Source organism: Pinus tabuliformis, chromosome 3_2 (assembly GCF_031772625.1).
Source record: "Pinus tabuliformis cultivar Carrire ecotype Pingquan chromosome 3_2, CPIR1, whole genome shotgun sequence".
Taxonomy (NCBI): domain Eukaryota; kingdom Viridiplantae; phylum Streptophyta; class Pinopsida; order Pinales; family Pinaceae; genus Pinus; species Pinus tabuliformis.
Window position 1 is genome coordinate 470,442,053 of NC_142302.1, and position 21,885 is coordinate 470,463,937.

At 39.6% G+C, this 21,885-nt stretch overlaps 1 pseudogene; it reads right to left on the bottom strand.

The window, feature by feature from the left end:
- LOC149181332 (xylan glycosyltransferase MUCI21-like) overlaps positions 1–18,525 on the bottom strand; it is a 43,293-nt pseudogene extending 24,768 nt beyond the window's left edge.
- Positions 18,526–21,885: the final 3,360 nt, after the last annotated feature.

Below are 21,885 nucleotides of genomic sequence, written 5' to 3' on the forward strand. Positions count from 1 at the left end.
TGTTCAGTGGGAGATCTGCAAGATTGATTATTGCGGTGAAAGAAGATGGCAAGCAGTGGAAAGATAGAGATAAAGTAATTTAATGGTCATATTATTGAGTTGTAGAATCTCAAGATGGAGGATTTGCTGGTGGATAAAGATTAGTGGATCACAATAGATTTAGAAACTGAACCAACGACAATGTCAGCAGAAGACTGGGTGAAGTTGGATCGGAAGGAAAAGAGCACAATATGGTTATGTATCTTAGATTCATTATTATTGAATGCATCAAGGGAATCTACAATGAAGTATTTGTGGGTCAAGTTAGGGACTTTGTACTAATCTAAGTCTTTGGCGAAAAAATTGTTCCTGTGAAAAAAGCTATATAACTTGAGGATGATGGATGGAGACTCATTGACAGAGAATTTGAATGCCTTTAATACTGTGGTAAGCCAATTGTTATATGTTGATATAAAAATTTCAAATGAAGACAAGTGTATCAGTTTTTTGTGTTCTCTACCAGATTCGTGGGATAATATGGTGGTTGCTATAGGTAACAATACAACTACCTTGAAGTATGATTTAATAGTTTCATCCTTGTTGTCAGAGGAGACAAGACAAAAAAATATAGAGAGCCAGAATGGAGATGCCTTGTCTATACGAGGATGGTCCCAAAACAAAAACAAAATTAAATCCTCGAGTGGGGAACCTAAATCTAGAGGGAGATCTAAATATCCAGGAAAACTTGTTAGGGTATGTTGGAAATGTGGAAAGGAAGAGCACTACAAAAAGGACTGTAGATCTAATGCTCTTGAGAAAGGAAAGGGATCCGATGATGCTCCTTCTGCATAGGTGAAAACCACCTCAGATGAAGGTGGGGATGTGTATTTGGCTTCATCTTCAAGTACATATGTAGATCACGAGGCATGGTTGATTGAATTTGTTGCAGCTAAATCCGCAAGGAGTTGTTGCTTCGTGATCTTTGTCCAAATCAGATCACGGGATAGAGGAAGACAAGACTGATGAAACAATAGAGCGGTCCCAATCCCAATTGTTCAATTGGGAAACAAGTAGTTAGATCTATGCTATAAAGACAAGAGATCACACCTGGAATCCTCCCATGTCGGGGAAGGGTTTTAAGTTTGATGCAACTCTTGCACTCCACTCGAGCGATCCAACATGCCCGCACTAGATCCAACATGTCCGCACTAGATCTCTATCCTTGCACACAATCACAACCAAGCAAAGACAACAGGTGATATTCCTCGGAAGATCGTTAGATCAAAAGAAATAGATACAACCATATAACATGCTGAATACAAATTCATGTAAGGAAGGGAACATATGTTTCCATTAATTATGAAAGATCAATACAATGCTATACCTTCACCTCCAAGCTTCCTCTCCACAATCCGATAGAGTTTCCCCACTATGCCCAAGAAATGAGTATGAAGAGTAGTAGACCAATGGAAAAATACCTCACAAGCTCACTCTAGCAGCAAAATAGCAGCATAGGCTCATGATCAAGCTCTCAATACTAACTCCAAAACTAGTTGACCCTCTTGAATGATCCAGTATAAGTAGGCAGAAGATATGTCCCGGGAAGATGTATCTGGACGCTCAGGACAAAGAGAAGTCATATAAACTTCTAACTGATAAGACCTTATCAGCTCAAATGGATGACAAATCGAACTAATCCCGTAAGGACTAAAGCACTCTAGAAGTCATCCCTAGATGTTGGCACTGGAAGAGGGAAAAGTGTCCCTGGATGCTCTCATAGGGAAGGCCTTAGAGCATTTGGGAGGCTCTGGATTCTCCCATAGGCTATTGTGCCAGCGTTCAGGGGTTAAACTGGAGAAAAAGGAGTCCTGGGTATGGAAAAAAAGTCAATTAGACTCAAGTACTAAGGGTCACTGATCCAGAGGGGTAAAATAGGCTGATAACAGATGCCCCCTAATGTATGAGGTTAGAAGAGAAGCTGATGGATGAAATACATTATGATAAAACTCAAAGGTCAAAATGGGAGTGAGGAAACAAAGCCAGGGCTGCAGATTAAAAAAATTTGGAGCTGAAGTCTCATTTGTGCTGATAACATCCCCGAGGCGGGCATACCCATGCTCGGTCATAAGAAGATACAAAACATGGCCTCCATAAAATACACTATGGATCCATGACATGAAATGCTAGAACATGGCCACGAAGACATACATAGTGGATCCATGTGACACAACAAATAGATCATAGCCACTAACAAATACAATCATGGATCTATGTCACAATATACATCAGTAGGACTATGGACACATGACAGACAGAGAAGTGTCTCAAGATAGTCCTCAAAGTACATGAATGATACATAACTCCAATGCAGCCTGGGAAGGATGCCATATAAGAGTGAGATGTCCCTAAACCAGGGTCTTTGACATAACCCCAATGGTATGAATCTACACCATACGAATATATGAGCTGATGTCGAGCATGGTAGAAACTGCCTAATTACCATCCAATGAGGTAAACCAGTAACAGACGTGAGGGAATCCACTAATGAGTAAAATGGACCCCAAGGTACCTAGTATAGTCCACTAAGTGTGAATAGATGAGCTGATGTTGAACACCAGTGAACTCGATGAATCAAGAACTAATGATGTAAACCCACTGTCGATCGCGAGGAAGCCTTCCACTGAGGTCTGCAAGCTCCAAGGTACTACTGGTTCCTAGATCAAGCTCTTGGATAATGAGCTAAAGTTGATAGGAGAAGATATGTTAAAGGAGGGACTTGATGTATCCCCCATCAACCAACACGGAACAGACCAAGATGATTTGATGAATGGATGAAGTCATGAAGTGGTGAAGTACAACTGACACAGGGATGAACGACTCAAAAAGTTCAACAAGCTACTATAGATGGCCAACATAGGATGAGATTTCCCTTGAACACACAATGACATGACACAAGAGTGACTTGGCAGCATGACTAGTAAGCACCGTGTGATATCATGCAACGACACAGGACGCATCGAAGCATGCTCCATATGATTGGAGGAGTAACCAGCTACAGGAGTAAAGAGGCTCTGAGATAATGAAACAAATAGGTGCCATGTTCAAGGGTGATGCAATTGACACTTCCATTTCAATGATTAATGGAAAAATATGTTCCCTCCCTTCTCTTTTTATAAGTTCCTTTTTCGTAAAGTTGTCCCCCAAGCCCGAAAAAGAGATAAAAGTATACAAGGGAGAACCTCCTAGCCGAAGTAGACTAGGGTATTCATTTTTTGTAACCCAGTCCAAAAAAGGGTTAAAATTATACTGGGTAGATGACACTTCAGGTACTTTAATGAGCGTGAAGTAGACAAGTTCACTCAACAATATTTTCTAAATTAAGGAGTCTGAAAAGAGCTTAAAGAAAACTCCTCTTGGAGGAACGAGTGGTATAGAGGGTAGCAACCAGTTCTGGTATTGTTGGAACTTCTCATGACATGAGGAGGGAAAGGGGCTAGCTAATAGGACCACTCATCACAGCGGTTCCTCCAAGAAAGGGTAAAACACCAAGTGAAAGCGTATGGTAGGCCAAGCAGATGATGATGATGGAAAAGAGAACCCAAGGCTCAAACTGCAAAAATAGGCTGATAAAAGAGTGGCAATCACAAGGGATAAAGATGGTGGAATCCTCCTGGGGTAAATCTAGAAATGAGACGAAGAAGAGGACATGAGGCTCAAATTCTAGGTCATGGCAGGTCAGAAGGAGGAATTCCAAGAAGAGAATAAAAATGATTGCATGGACACCAAGATGGAAAAGAGGTGCTAGCTAGGGTATCCATGATTAGGTAAGCTCTACCACCAAGTGATGACATGCATAAAGGAAAGTGGCTAAAGTCACAACTTGACGGGGTCGACCCTAAGGCATAAAAATGGTGCTGATGGTCAAAATGTGATGTCGGTGAAAATGACCTACCCCTATATGCTAGTAAAATAAATCATACCTCAGGGCTATGATTATAAGTGGGAACTTCCAAAAATAGACTCAAAAGTTGACTCCCAGACCTCCTGCAAAAATACACTAGGAAAAAGCATTATAAAGTCTAAAAACCCTCCAAGTCCCAAAAATTAAAAAAGGAATATGCCAAAAGATGCCAAAATAATTTATAAAAGAAACTCATACCTCCATAATGGATCATTGTGAACTTTGAGAAGAAAGGAGAGAGCTTCCAAGGGTTTGAAGGCAAGGGCAAGGAGGAGCAAGAGGAGCTATCTTCAACCAAGTAAGTGAAATTCATCCCTTTCTCTATTCATTACGCACTAATTTATGTGGCCATGGTTGAATTTTTTTGTTGGAATTGAGTTTTATTAGGGAAAATCCCCTGGACACAAGCATGTAAGGGGGATTTTTCATCTGGAAGAGCCTAGACGCTCTCATGCTACGGGCACGACGGCGTCCCGAGATGAAATCTCCCCATTGCATGACAACATCTAGGGTAAAAATAGATAAAATTTTAAAGGAATTTTCCCCAAGTCAAGTTTTGTGGTTTAACGCGTTTTTCCATGATGGTCGTGACTAATAAATCATGTTTTTATGTAGAGGTAACCATGATAGGGTAGAGATAAAGAAAACATACCCAAAATGAGATTGAAGCCATGGTCATGTGCCAACAATCAATGCCTTACGAAACTATGTACTGCCAAAGTTTTTTAGTGTCCCAAGTATGACCAACGAAACATTCTTACTAGGAGATATTGTACGTTGGTTGGATGTAGCCACTCAACAGTTTATAGTGGGTCTAAAGACTTTCACCATAAGAGTTTCAGACATATACTTCCTTACTGATTTATCAAGGCGGGGGGTTCTAGCAGTTTTTTCTGGGGTTCAAAGTACTAGCGGGGAAACCATTGCAAGCATGAGGCATTCCCATTGTAGGCCAGGTGGTCAAGAAGACAAGAGTAAAATCTATGTAAAAGATATATATGACCTGAAACTACGCACACTAGCGTATAATGTCACTCAAGTAGCATGGATCCAAGCACCCCACATAGTGACAATACCACATTTAGAGTTGTGTATCAAATGCCTAGAACCTACCTTGTTTAACTGGTGTGAAGGGATGTTGGCTAATGTCAAGGCTCAACTGACAAAGTTGAAGAGGGGGAAAACCCAAATATGTAGCTATGGGAGTCTGCTAGTGAGTTTTTTATTTGAGAATATTTCAGTAATGAGGCCCATGACATTGGACTATGTGGTCTATCCACCGCCTAGAGAACCCCACATGACGAGATGGTGTTTGATCTTGCCACGAGATGAGGGTATTCATACAAGCAACTGGTTCCTAGATACCTACTAGAAATGGTTGAGAGCAACAAACTTTCCGATGGATGACTATCCATATGATGGGGTGGACTTTGAGGGAGACCCAAACATAGTGTTTCCCCTAGCAAATATTTTGACAAAAGAGGTAAAAATATTTTGAATTTTCATGTTTTGTATTTTTTCCGATGTTTGGAATATTTAAATTTTCTTTTTCTTTTTGGGAATGGATACAAAGTTACTGAATGATGACGTGTTATGAAGATGTGGCGCCCGTACACCCTATAGGATATTCTCCACTGAGGAGACATGTACCACCTACCTTAGGCCCAACAGTACTGACAGAGGTGGTAGAGGAGGACGAGGAGCTACAAGAGTTCACACATAATGTGGAGGGGTTGACACTAGGATTTCCTCTGAGGATCATGGCCAATACTCCTTGACACATGCAGAGGCACACCATAGGGGTCACTTCATCCCGCCATCGAGGCCTTCTCCACCACATTTTGAATGTAGTGTTATGTTATCATGAGCACCACTGAGTGGGGTGGCAACACAGGGTTGTGCGGTTTTTGATGTTTTTGCATATGTATGACAACCAGGGCCTCAATTGCCCAGTTTTTGAACTATGTACCCAAATTTTTTATAATAAATAACGACTTCTATGTGTTTTTATACTGCATATGTACAATATATGTGTAATGTTTCATGTGAATGGTTTAAAATTTATGAATGTGACAAATGCCAATCTAACACATAATTAGCCAATGAATCAGCCAACCAGTTTTGGTCCCGAGGAATATGCATGTAATCAATATAATAAAATGAACACTCCAAGAGACGTACCCTCAAAAAGTAACAAAGAAGAATTAAATTCCTTACAGAATAGAGACAGTTGAGCTGAGACACTATGAGCTGAGAATCCAACTAAATAATTAGGTGGTGAATGCCAAGAAGACTAGCCTCGGTTAAGAGCTCAATGACAACACTATACTTGGCAACGTTATTTGTGACAAGGTGAAGACAAATACCCCTCGAACTCACAAGCTCATTAGTGGGTGAAAAGAGGACCCAAGCAGCGGAAGCAACATTTCGAGTGTAATGTCTTGCACCATTGACAAAGTGTATATAAGGTAGTGAGAGTGTTGACATCTATGCACCAAAGACCAGACACATGAATTACACATAGAACTTAGTAAAACTAATGACAAGTAAAAGAAAAGTTATCACACTTATACCTATATATACTATGTACAAAGGACCACGAAAATAGAATAAGCATAGTATTGTTTCAGATAGATCCCATTACATGGCTCCGACAGTGGATTCCCTTCATAATCAATTAAATCATAGGCCTATTTTTGAGGAAAACGTTTAAAAATATAGGGACAATGCCACATCAGTTTGAGTTTACCAACACCTAACTTATCATGGTCTTGGTCATAAACAAAAATAAGATCTCCCTCAAAAAATACGTGAGGTTAGATGGATTTATTGTATTGGACCTTCATTCTCTTCTTATAAATGTTGTTAATGACCAAAGAGATAAGGTGTTGTTCATCAAGTTGGTTAAGTTGTACAAGACGTGCTTCCTCAACTGAGGTGTTAGGGAGTAACTTGACAACTAGTTCAAGAGAAGAGATTTCACACTGGATAGGAAGAACTGACTCAACCCCATACACCAATTGGAATGGAGTAAAGCCAATGGCAGATTTCACCGAGGTTCAGTATGCCCATAAAGCAGAGAATAACATAATGTGCCAGTTGGATTTATGTTTTCCTACCATCCGTTGTAACATGGTTTTCAAATTTTGATTAACAACTTCTACTTGACCATTGGCTTGAGGATAATAAGGTGAGGAATGTTCATGGCGAAAACCCAACTTGGCAGCTAATTATTGCATCATATGATTTTGAAAATGTTTTCCATGATCGGTCACGATGCATTTGGGTACACCAAACCTAGTGATGACATGGTTGAAGAAGAATAAGGAAGTAATATCACTATCGTTGAGACGTGTAGGCATAGCCTTAACCCATTTGGTGAAATAGTCAATGACGACAATGATATAGTGAGGACAATGGGCAGAGGGTGGGTTACATTGCATAAAATAAATTCTCCATTGGGAAAAGGTCTGATAGAAATGACTGGATGTAATGGCGTATGGTGAGCACGCAAGTTACGAGAAAAGATTTGACATGGATGCCATTTTTGGACTGCCGTAATACAATATTTAAAAAGTGTAAGCCAAAAGTAGCTGATGCGTAATATTTTTTGAGCAGTGGCAAGCTCAGATAAATGACCACCAAACGCCCTTGCATGAAAATAATTCAAGACGTGTTTGGCTTCATTATGAGTAAGAAATCGACGTAAAAAAATCTCAACACCCTGACGATAAAGAGTATCATCGATAATGAGATAGTGTCGAGACTGATGGCGTATATGTCATCGGTCATCACGAGACAATTCAGGATGAAATCATTGTGTTTGGAGATACAACAAAATGTCGCCATACCAAGGGTCATAAGTACTAATGAATAACAAGGATTCATTAGGAAAAGGATCCATGACCACGATTTCCTCATTAGTGGGAGGAAACTCAGCAAGAAGCTCGACAAAAGCTAGGGATTTTTTAGATTTGGCAATAGAAAAATGCAAATCAAACTCTTGAAGGATAACAATCCATTTGAGGTACTTGCCCCCTATAATTTGATGTTTAAGGATATGTTTCATGGGGTTGGAGTCAACAATGACCGTAGTATTTCACAGTAAAATGTAATGCCTCAAGCGTTCCACAACAATAATGACTACGAGAGCCAAATTCTCAACATGGGAATAATGAAGCTCAGGACCAATCAGGCTTATGCTAAGGTAATAAATAGGATGTTTATTACGCATATCATCCTCTTGGACGAGGACCATTCCTAAAGAAGACTCTGATGCAGCGAGATATAACATAAAATCGTGGTTGAAATCAAGAGGTTTTAGTAAAGGTGCAGACAACAAAGGCTGTTTAAGACCGTCAAATGAATGTTGGGCTTGGTCATCCCAAATGAAAGGAACTCCTTTATTCAACAAGCACATGAAGCCTTGGGTAATGTGGGCATAATTGGCAATGAAATGTCAAAAAAGTTTGGCTTTTCCCTGAAGTTTTTGAAGCTGGCGAACAGTGCGAGGAAAAGACAGATTAAGAATCACCTCGACCTTTGAGGGATTGACACAGATCCCATCTTGTGAAACAATGAAACCTGACAATCATCTGGATCATACACAAAAAACACATTCATCTAGATTGAGTTGGATTTTTCAAAAACGACATCGAAAAAATAATTCTCGAAGGTGGGAAGGATGGTCCCCACAAAACAAAGAACGAGCAGTAAGATCATTAAGATACACTCCAAAGATGTTTTTTATATTGTGAAACACATAGGACATGTTAGAAGGTAGAACCAACATTTGTAAGACCAGAATGGAGTTTATGATAGGAAAATGTACCCTAAGGATAAATAAAAGCAATCTTGTGTTGGTCTTTAGGTTTAATTTTGATTTTGTTATAGCTAGAGAAGCCATCCATAAAGGAAAAGATAGCATTATCGGCAAACGCATTGAGAATCTTGTCAATAAAATGGGTAGGATAATTATCCTTAGGGTAGGCCAGGTTCAGGTCACGGTAATCAACACAGACACGAATAGTTCCTTGTTTTTTATTGACAGGAACAAGATTCGAGACCCATTCCATTAAAGGTACAGGATAAATAAAACCATCATCAAGGAGTTTTTGAACTTAAACTTTGATGGCTACTGCTTTACATGTGTTAACCAACTAGATCTTTTTCCAAACGTGTTTTGCTTCAGGATAAGCCTTGATTTTGTGTTGGAAAATCTGTGGATTAATGTCAGGCATTTCATCGTAAGACCATGTGAAAATGTCGAAGTATTCTTTGAAAAGAGTGGTGTAAGTATCAATCTTGGAAGGAGTATAGTTGGCCCTAATAGAGATATTTTCCACGACACCTAGTTTCGTGGCAATATTAATAGGAATAGTAGCAAAAATATTGGCCAAATTCCCTTAAGAAGAAATGGTAAAAATCCACTGGAAATTCGAGTAAATATTGGCATTGCTAGCAGTAGCCAGGATTTGATGGGATCCATCTAAATCCTCTATGCAGGGGATAAAATAAGAACGATGATGGAGAGACTCCCAAGGATGATTGTTAATGGACATGACTTCTCAAATAGTTTCATCAGACGGTAATGACAAGTCGAGAAAGTCACAAGAGGAAGGATGGTCAATAGCCTAGGAAGGCAAAAAGAAATTGCTAGGTGGTACCGAGATGACATTACGAGACTCACCAGATGAGGAAATCAGCTGGATGGACTGATAAGAAAGATTGACTAGAAATAAAAGCATAGGTGTGCCACAGTGATCAAGTTTAGATTCAACAGGCACCACCCAATGATCTTCAAGAAGCTGGGGTCCACTGGCGCACAAAAATATCATATGGCAGCAAGTAGTGGTAGGAGTATGAGTGTTGGGTGGAGGGAGTTGAGGAAAAACCCCCATAAGAGTGGAAATTTTGAAGAGCCTAGCCCCAACACTCTGAAATTGATCAGGGTGATCTCCCACAAGTGGTACATAATTCTCAGTAGTGGAAATATGAGAAGATGGCACACAATAGTAAAGTTGATCGATAGTGACAATCTTGACTTCATGATGAAAGAAAAGCAGATGAAAAACAAACAATACGAATGTGATCATCACATAAAACCAACTACGACCAAGGAGAAAGTATTAATCTAATGTGGCATCAACAAATTCGACATCAACATGGACATTTTTCCCTCCTCACTCAATGGAAAAATTTGTAAGAACCCCCTTGGGGACAAAGTTGTGTTCATTAAAATATTGGAGAGTCGTGTTGGATATGGAGAGCATTGGAGAGCCAAGAGCCTTATAGCAAGATACAAACATAAAACATGTGGAAGATCCCTCATCCACCAAAGTGCAATGGATATTCCAATGGAAAATATTTACAATGATCTGGAAAGCAATCTAATGGGAAAGGCGAGGAGTGAATTTATCCGTGTTAAAAGCAATGAGATTAGACTCAGACATATAAACTCCACCAATGGTATACAACAAGGCTTTGTGTTGTTGAGGAAAAATTTAAAAGACCTCCAAGGTAGGCATGGCACAAGGAGCCTGGGCCAAATCTTCGACAATACTGTAATGCTGAGCAACCCTGGTAAAAGGATTGTGTATCATCTTATAAATAACACCATTGGGAGGCTGATAAACAGGTTCCACATGCTTATCCACATTGAGAGGTCCAATGGAAGGTAGTGAAGCTGATGAGACCTTAGAGGGAGACCTCGACTCAGGAACATCATAAGATTTTGCTTGCGTAGTCACATTGATATCTTCCTTGCACATGAAGACAGATGAATTATGAGAAGGATGGGAAGATGACCCCTCATTGCCCCCTTTCGGAGGTCAAGGAGGTTGAGCAACCATCTATTGTTGGGGTTGTGCAGGGAACATATGAGTCAAAAGAATAGGATGTTGAGTAGATAGTTGTGAAAGAAGCCTATGGATCTCATCCATTCGAGGGAATTCATGAGTAAGGTGGTCAACTTGACAAATTTTACAGGGGAACTTGACTTTACGATGACGTTCACTAGTGCCCCATCCTTGACTCTGAGGTTTGGGTTGGGACTCCTAAGCGTTTTTATTTTTTTGTTTATTTCTCTTATTATTCTTTTTACCACCTGATTGTTGGTTATTCTTTAGTTGCATGGACTTCACAGTGAGAAAATCGATGGATTGCTCAGGAGGGGGTACTTTAGCAGAGTCAGACACACTTTATGGGCCTTGAGATGTAGCAATGAATTTCTCAAGTTGGGCAGCAAGTTGGCTCATGGAATTGGAAACATAACTGATCACATTATCTGCATGTGGGTCAGGAACAGGTTTGGGAGGGTCAACAGAAGGCCCAGGGGCATTAGGAAACACTTTGTACAGCATACCCGATTGTGAATAGATAACATCCAACTGTTGGGCAACTAGAATTACTTGTTCTTTGATAAAAAATCAAAACATTGACACATACTTGGAAATTTGAGGTCAGAGAGATTGGATGAACCATTTACATAATATCTCATAAGGTAAATTGGTTCTCCCCAACCTCTTGCGATGACGCCACTCATGAATATTATAAAAGATTAACGTGGCATTGTCTTGTTTAAAATTAGGCAAGAGGTCAGAATCCATGTCATACTGAGTGGGTGACTGAAAGTGTTTCAAAAATGTTTGATCTAGGGAGGAAAAGTCAACATAGGATGTGGTATATAACTTGATGTACCACTGTGAAACACCCCCAGTCAATGTACGTTGGAATAAATAAAGTTTAACAGAGTCATCCACTAAAGAATTGGACAAGAACCACAAATGGTAAGTGGTAATATGTGTGGATGGATTCTTGCCAGGCTTTCCTTCAAACTTGGGAATATAAGATGGTAATTTGGTAGGCATAGGTGGCCACCAGGGATCATGACAGATGGGGTCATTAATCAATTTCGCCAAATCTGGTAAATCGAGAGAAGATAAAAATGGATTTTGAAGTTGACTAAATGGGTTATAGGCAAGAGTAGCCCTTGAACAATCATGTGGTCCCCCCATGTAAGGAGTGGAATGATGTACCTTCTGGTGAAGAAAAGGGTTTTCCCTGACATAGGACTGCTATAGGCCAACATGACTGGTAAATGGATGTTGTCCCACAGGGGAAAGTACCGCCAGACAGAAAATGATCCGCAAAATCATGACTGCTGATGGGGTTGTACCCAGGGTTAGAAGAAGGACCACTCTATGCAGTAGGAACGACATAAGAGGGATAACCCATGTGATAAATGATACTAGCAGCGGGGTTTCCCCCAGGTAAAATAGCCCCTATAGTAAAAGTACTTGTAGGTGGCGCCCCTCCAAAAAGTGAACAGTACCAGGCTTGTGACATACTACCAGCGGTGTTGCCCCCAGGCTGACCAGGGACAACTGGTGATCTGTAGTTGAATGTTAGTTTTGCTGTGCTAATTTCAACTTCAGATTTATAAAATTATTATTGTCAATTGTTTCATGTGCATGGTTCCTTTATGGTGTTTGTAAATAGAAACAGGTAAATTTGTGTCCAGTTTTATGTTAGAATCATAAGTGTAATAGCATGAAAGTAAAATGTTGAAAAACAACAAGCAAATGAACAACAAACCATCAAGAAGTACACTTAACACAATGTTTTGATAAAGGAGTTCACTCCTCCTGGGCTACGACTCCTTGATCAAGCTTCCATGGCTTGGGCCTCTGTATTTGCTAAAAATGGAAAAAAGTACAGTTTACAAAGCTCTACATCTCCTGAAACCTACTTCAATGGACTCAGAGCATCCAAAAACCCTAAATATGACTCTCCAAACTCTGCAAATGGACCACATCTGTTCTAGGCTTGACCTCCTCTCTTAGTGGCCCTGGGCTTCCTTAAACTTCAATGTGAAAAAATCACATACATAAGTGCCCCATTTCCTCTGAAACCTATTCCATTGTGTTTAGAATGTTGAAATAATCTAGGAACACCTTTCTCTAATCCTCATTTGGTCAAAAAATGCTACAGTTATGTTAGAAACTGACTTTCCCTACAAATCCTCCTCTAAATATGGAAGAACTCTAGTTAAGGCCACTAAATTTGGTGGAATGGATGAAATTGGTGAAAGCGCAAAAACTACTGCCGAACTAAACTCAAGGTTAACTGCAGATTAACTGGGGATTAATTAAGAATTGATTATGGATTAATGCATTAAACACAGTTCCATTAACCATTACCCTGACGGTCTTCATGGAGGCGATCACATGCCTCACATTAATTGTTAGCGGTTATGGGGTCATGTTGTTCGCCAAAACTAGCTGACCGTTTGTTGTAACTGTTAGCATCACCGTTGTGCATTCACATGGGGCGGTCTGGGCCCCCCTAACTGCTAACCTTCACACCGTTAAACCTTAAGTTTGCACAATGAACTTATGGGTTAAGTAACAACTGGTAGTGGAGGCAGTAAGACATGTGGCTAGTGGATGGGAGTTGTAGGGTCGAACCCCGATGCCTTATAAAAATTTTGATATAACACTATAGGGGCACGTGGCGGCCTCTAGGCTTGCCACGTGTCACCTTTTGATTGGTCCAAATAAACCTCAATTGCCCAATAACAGGATGCCATTTTTCAACATATGATTCATCCACTTGTATAGGAATATTTCAAGGAATATTCTCCTTGCCGACTAGGCTATACGGATGCACAATCAACCTTTTTTTTCAAAATTCTACCTATTTGGTGAAGTGGTCAGCGAGCTCTAACTTCCTCATACAAACTCCATTTTGCGTGAAACGAGTTGCGTTGGGATTGTTTAGATGAGACGGACATAGTCATTCAGGTTTCACATGATTCTAAGAACTTTGACTTTTGAGATAATTTTTGCCCCTAATCCAGATTCTGATCACTCCTTCCCACTGACGAGATTTTGGACCCACGAAAGATGGTTATCTGATGAGAGCTAAATAGTATTCTCTTTCCCAAGTTCTATCAACTGATTCTACTTTAATAAATCTCCATGACAACCACTTGGGTACATTGACATGCCTTGCATTGCAAATGGCTATCTCCCTCAACCACTATTCTCCTTTTGCTGCTGACCTAATCCAACACTTACTGGACACTTTCTGGCTACAAAATACCTTTGTTGTACCACATTGATCCCTCGGTGCTTCGAAAATTGATATAATCTGATAGCCTTCCCACTGAGAATCTTGGCGTCAACACATACAACAGTTTACAATGGCCGCAAATTTTTGACATCTCGTCCACTTTCACTTCTTGCCTCTATCATCCTCCAGTTCAACATGCTGCTCATGTCATTATTTGAGAATGAAGGCTAAGCATGAGCATATTTCTCAAGAATGGACCTTCCAAAATCCTGTGACATCTTGTCACAGATACAACCATTAAATGGAAAAACACATTATGCAAGAAATGAAAGTCGATGACCTCTTCTTCTGCTCCTTCAAAGAAACAATTGGCACATCATGTCACATTGCCATGTACTCTTGCATCTTGGTGTACAAACCATTTTAGTGTGTTAGTTGATGGTTTACTAAACAAGTTGACAAAACATCATCGACAAAACATACTTGTTCAAACAACTGACTTGACTTGAGAGCCAAACATAAACATGTACAACAACTTTGACGATTCTTTGCATAAACAACAAGAATTTCACATCTCATGCAATAATCCGTCAACATATCCCTTTCATCCTTGGAGATAAAATAAACTCTTCCAAGTCGATATGACATACATGTGACAACAATCGATACAAGTCGACACTCATGCATGTATCCAAACACAATGAAACTAGCAAAAATTCCATTGTTCACACACACAAACTCTCATGTATGTGTACGATTCTTGAACTCTCCCTCAAGTACAAACACAAGTACAATAATCCCAAAAACATGTATGGGTACATAAGAGATGAATTGACAAATTTGCTACAAATGAAGTGAGTAACATACTCAACTTTCACACACCTTCATGGTGAGAATATGCAACATCAAGAATGACAAATTTGCTGCAAATGAAGTGAGTAACATACTCAACTTTCACAACCCTTCTTGGTGAAAATATGCAACATTAAGAATTCTTCCAAAAGAAATGCATTCACATAAAAACTTGTAAACATAGATTGCCTTCTTTGTTGCATTTAAGTGAGTCAAACAGAACTCCACTTTCAACATCTTGCATCATACTAGTTGCAGCATACTTTCAACAGAAAAGTAATGCATTCATAAGGCAAAGAAATGAATTTTCAAGGCAAATAATTGCATCTATCAAAAAAAGAAATGCAAGCCTTATTTGGATAAGAAATCAAACCACCTCCTACCAAACCATTTCCATGGAGCTTCTTTCAGCTATACATCATCTTGTGAATCATCTTGACCCACATCAATTATGGAATCCTCTTTTCCATCTTTGCCAAAGTCTCTCTCCATCTTCTTCAAATATTGTGGATGAGTTTTTGGATACAAAGTCCAACATTTGTCTACAAGATGACCTTGCTTATGGAAATGAGTGCAAAACAATTGCATCTTCTTTGCAACATGGTTTCCATTATCCAATGGACCTTTGGTTTTTAGTCACTTTTGCTTTGAAAGTTTCCTATATGTGGCCATTTTCTTCCAACATCTTGAAACATTATGGTTATTCAAACCACAAAAAGAACATGTAAATTCTCTCCAATTCTTATGTGAAGATATACCATGTTTATCATAATCAAAAGAAACTCGATTAAAGGCAGATTTATACCTTGCACATTCACCTTTGTCGCCTTCTTGAGGAGGTGAATTTGATGAGGTAGTAGCTCTCTTCGAGATACCAATAATGGTTTCAATGTCCTTAGATATTTCAACATCCTCTTGTTTGCCCTTTCCACTAGTTGCATGCTTATGAGCATCTTCTTGCAAAGTGGGTATAAAACTTTTGCATTCCTCATGAACACAAAATTCACAAGCTTGAGGGTATGAACATGTAATGAAATTCCCTCTTGGAATACCTTCATGTGCCTCCTTTTATTTGGAGCATTCTCCATCATGTTGTCCATAACCAAGACCCAAATACCTAGGCCTTTCCTCAACAACAATTGGCTCAACTATGCCTTGTGCATGATTTCCTAACCCTTTACCTTCATAGCCCATTTTCATCAATAATTTGGACCCTATTCCTCTAGTGTGTCTTTAAAAAGCACCAAAACATTCATTTTGAGAGGAAATTGAAGATAAACTTTAATTGCATACCTCATGTTAATGCACATACTTGGCTAGGGTTTCCTTGGCATCATAGAGTAAAATCTCCATCTCATGCATCTTTTCAAGAAGCTCTTGCTTCTCCTCCTTCATGGCCATCAACTTCTCTTGAAGTATAGTGCTCTCCTTCCTATCTTCAATCATCTCTTGCACCATGTCTCTCATGATGACAAACTCTTGCAACATCTCTTCATCAAAGAATCTTGCTAAGGAAGAGAGATTAGAAACATCATTTGTTGAAGCTGCTATCACATAAACTTGCACACTGTTAATTCTCCTAGCACAAATCTCAAGAAATCAAGAAAATAAACTTTGCTATGATACCAACTTGATATGTAGCTGATTGTTAGTTTTGTTGTGCTAATTTCAATGTGATATTTATAAAAATATGCTTGTCAATTGCTTCATGTGCATGGTTCCTTTATGGTGTTTGTAAATAGAAACAGGTAAATTTGTGTCCAGTTTTATGTTAGATCATGAGCATAATAGCATGAAAGTAAAATGATGAACACCAACAAGAAAATGAACAACAAACCATCAAGAAGTACACTTAACATAGTGTTTTGATAAAGGAGTTCACCCCTCTTGGGCTACATCTCCTTGGTCTAGCTTCCATGGCTTGGGCCTCTGTATTTGCTTAAAATGGAAAAACATATAGTTTACAAAGCTCTACAACTCCTAAAACCTGCTTCAATGGACTCAAAGCATCCAGAAACCCCAAATATGACTCTCCAAACTCTGCAAATGGACCCAATTGTTCTGGGCTTGACCACCTCTCCTGGTGGCCCTATGCTTCCTTAAAATTCAATGTGGAAAAATAACATATATAAGTGCCCCATTTCCTATGAAACCTATTCCATTGTGTTTAGAATGTTGAAATAATCTAGGAACACCTTTTTTTGATCCTCATTTGGTCGAAAAATGCTCCAGTTATGTTAGAAATTGACTTTCCCTACAAATCCTCTTCTAAATCTGGAAGAACTCCAGTTAAGGCTGTTAAATTTGGTGGAAGGGCCGAAATTGGTGAAAGTGCCAAAAGTACTGCTGAATTAAAATCATGGTTAATTTCAGATTAACTAGGGATTAATTAATAATTAATTATGGATTAGCGCATTAAGCGCAGTTCCATTAACCATTACCCCGACAGTCTTTGTGGAGGTGATCACATGCCTCACATTAATTGTTAGCAGTTATGGAGTCGCGCTGTCCATAGAAATTAGCTGATCGTTTGTTGTAAACATTAGCATCACCATTGCACATTCACATGGGGCAGGCTGGCCCCCCCTAACCGCTAACCTTCACACTGTTAAACCTTAAGTTTGCGCGGTGAACTTATGGGTTAAGTAACATCTGGTAGCAAAGGCAGTAAGATGTGTGGCTAGTGGATGTGAGGTCGCGGGGTTGAACCCAAATGCCTCATAAAATTTTTGATATACCACTATAGGGGCACATGGTAGCCTCCGGGCTTGCCACGTGTCACCTTCTGATTGGTCCAACTCAACCTCAATTGCCCAATAACAGGATGCCATTTGTCAACATATGATTCGTTCACCTGTACAAGAATATTCCAGGGAATATTCTAAGGAATATTCTAGGGAATATTCCAAATAATATTCCAAGGAATATTCTCCTTGCTGACTGGGCTGTACGGATGCCAATCAACCTTTTTTTCAAAATTTTACGTGTTTGGTGAAACGGTCAGCGGGCTCCAACTTCCTTATATGAACTCTGTTTTGTGTGAAACGGGTTGCGTTGGGATCATTTTGACAAGACAGATGCACTCGTTCAGGTTTCACATGATTCATAACACTTTTATTTTTGAGCTAATTTTTGCCCCTAATCCAGATTCCAATCAATTGGTGATCCCCCCTCATATTACTAGTATTAGCCATGTTTGACTGAGGGAAATGAATAGTTGGTTGGGAAAAATGCGGTGCAAATATTTCTGAACCTACTGGATGACTAGGATGAGGTGCCATGGTCGACATAGGAGATGGTGTGGGCATGGAAACATTCTAGAAATTTGCAAGAGTCATAGAAGAAGCTGGTGAAATGCCCCAAGAAGAAGTGAGAGGTGTGGATGAAGGAGTAGGTATAGCCACACTAAGAGGTGGAAATGATGTCATGGCAGCTGATACTGTCGATGCAGAAGGTAAGAGAGTCTCAGACCCTGCCATAAGGCAAATTACCGACAAAGGCACATAAGTGTAGGTTGGTGTGGAAACATCAAGGTTTAGCCACAATAACTCAGGTCCCAATGGATCAGTCAAAGGTGGGTTGGCAGGAGTAGTATAATCGTCTGCCAAAGTCTCAATAGAAACCAAATCAGTATCAGAAGGACTAGGTATAGAGTCCATGACTATGTGTTGGTATAAGTTTTAAGCATCAACAGGCACTCTTCGTGTAGGAGTAACAATTCCACCTCATTCAGGAGGTAAACCATGAAGACGGTGAGATCATCGATGAGCAAATTTAGCCAGGGTGATAAGTTATAATTTAAATACAATTATGATAGTGGAAACACCCTAAGGCCAAAACTACCGACTTGGACCAAACAACACACACTAGAAACATCCTAAGAGATATTGCATGCAAACCAAAATACAAAGAAGCTAGTGGTGAAACAATTATACTAGCGACCTACTTCCCAGCCCTTTTAGTTGTGAACTCAGACTAAGTACCCTCACAAGATGTGGAACACACCCTAAGAGGACTGAGAGACAATTACTAATATCTATCCCAGGTACAAAGAAGACAACCCCCTTGACATTTGCCTCCCAAGTGGTCCCAAGTGATAATGACATCATTTGTATGCGTGGAGATTCTGTTATATCACGCCACCCAAAACTAAGAAAAATGGGTCATGTCACCCCTTCTAGCCCAAGTGTAATCTTATGCTTGACCCTCTTGTGAGAAGGGCTTCCTAGACCGCATTGCTGCAAATGGATTTAACTCCCTACCACAAGCTACTAAGTTGATTTTGCAGTCTTGGAGCAGTTAACTCACACTCCTATCTCCAAGACTCTAGACTAAACTAGTGTTGGTGTACTACTAGTGAAAATAAAAGATGAACCTAGTTAATTTTATTATTGCGTTGATTTTAGTGGCCGTTGTTTACACAAGTGGGATGCAGCATGAAAATAAGATGGTGTGAATGAATCTTAGTTAGTCACCCTAATGCAACTATATGCAATTTTTTATTTTTGCTTCGATGAATGCTAACTACAAGAGGGTAAGAGCCTTCTAACACACCAATGCCTATTTTAATGCACCTCTTCACCAAATCTTTTTAAATGAAAATTATCCCAATATGTTGTGAACTAATGACCCAAAACAAACCAAGAAGGAAAACCAAAGCAACCAAAAAGAAGCCAAAGAAAAAATTACCAAGAAAGAATGCAAAGCACTCCAAAAGCATCACAACTAGGAAAACAAATCCCAATCAAAGAAACACACTCAAAGTGATCAAATTGAAAGCCAAAAGTGAAAAAGGGTGGGCAATGTCATCAAGCTAGGGCTGTAGCACAATGTCTCAACCAAGGCAAATGGTCTACAAAGGTCACAACTAGAACCTCGAGGTAGAAATGCCTAAACAAGATCAAATGAGGGTGATACAAAACAATTAAAACACACTCAAGAGAACTTTTCTAGATGAAAAATGCACAACCAAACACAACACCACCAATTGTGATGAAAATGAACCAAAGAGGAGAAAAACCACTCAACAAGAGACAACAATAATGAGTGAAAGTGACAAAGGTCTTACAATAAGGCATGGATCAGGCCTAAATAGTCGCTGACAACAGTCAATCAATCTGGAAGTGCGATCTAGAGGCAAAAATCGAGCCTCAACCCAAAGAATCCAAAAACATCAAAAACAAATTGAAGGGCTAAGAGCAATGGAAGACTTTGGACATAAAAGATTAGACCAGACACATGCAATAACTAATAAGCAATAGTAAACTATAAATCACACAAAACTCTAACAGATCAGCGAAAGATTAGAGGGTCTAAGCCTAATCAAAGACGAAAAATCTGCCTTAATGACAAGTGAATGATCTAAGGGAATATGATAAACAACATTAGATTTGGACCAAACTCAACAGATGAACATGGGGCCAAGACTGAGAAAGAAGAGAGGTGAAGAAACTTAGAATAGATTAGGGCTTTTTCTAGGGCTAAAATCTAGGACGTTGGCATAGAATGAGATCAGGGCATCCAAGGACGCTCTTAGGATATCAGCAAGACATTGTCCAGGGAATCTTGGATGCTTGGATGACTCTTTGTGAGAGCGTCCATGGAAAAACTTAAAAATTCCCTAAAAACCCACGCTTAGGTTGAGAAACAAGTGAAACACATAGGAAATAACCCTAAAAATAACCCAAAAAAGTATACAAGAAAAAATCAACAAATCAAGCTAGAGAGAAATCGATCAAAGTTAAAGGTAAAGCAGACACAAAGAAAGCATGCACTCATTGAAAGGACCACTTATTTTGTAGCTAAATCTACAAGGAGCTATTGCTCTGTGATCTTGTGCCCAAATCATATCACTAGACAGAGAAATACAAGACCAATGAAACAATAGAGCGGCGGTCCCAATCCCAAATGTTTAATCATGCAACAAGCAATTGAATCTCTGCTATAAAGACAAGATATCAGATCTGGAATCCTCGCATGTTGGGGAAGGGTTTTGAGTTTGATGCATATCTTGTGCTCCACTTGAGCGATCCAACACGTCTGCACCATATGTCTATCCTACACACAATCACAACCAAACAAAGACGATAGGTGATCTTCCTCGGAAGATTGCTATTTAGAAAGCAATATATACAACCATATAACACGCTGAATACAAATTCATGTAAGGAAGGGAACATACATTTCTATTAATTATGAAAGATCAATACAATGTTATACCTTCACCTCCAAGCTTCCTCTCCACAATTCGATAGAGTTTCCCCACTATGCCCAAGAAATGAGTATGAAGAGTAGTAGACCAATAGAAAAAGACCTCACAAGCTCACTCTGGTAGCAAAATAATAGCATAGGCTCACGATCAAGCTCTCAATACTAACTCTCCAAAACTAGCTAACCCTCTCGAATGATCCAGTATAAGTAGGAAGAAGAGAGGTCCCAGGAGGATGTATCTGGATGCTCAGGACAAAGAGAAGTCATAGAAACTTCTAACTGATAATCCATGGCCAACTTGAATAGATGAAAACTCGAACTGATCTCCTAGGGACTAAGGAACTCTAGAAGTAATCCTTGGATGCTAGCAGTGAAAGAGGGAAAAAAAATCCCTGGATTCTCTCGCAGAGAAGGCTTGAGAGCATCTAGGAGGCTCTAAACGCCCCCATAGGTTGCTGTGACAATGTCCAAGGGTCAAAATGGAGAAAAAGGAGTCCCGAGTTTGGAAAAAGTCCAATCAGACTCAAGTACGGAGGGTCACTGACCCATAGGGGTAAAATAGGCTGATAACATACTTAGATGCATCCCTTCACTTCACTCCCTATAGGGAGTGGTTCTGTGAGTATGAGAAATATGATGGTGGTGATGTCTTCTTAGGGGATGACAAGAAGGCTAGAATCATCAGATGAGGAAGATTCAAGATGAAGTTTCAAGGTGGAAGGATTAGAACACTTCTGGGTGTTTTGCATATTCCTGTATTGGACATAAATCTAATTTCTGTAAGCAAGATGGACGATGCAGGTGTAAAA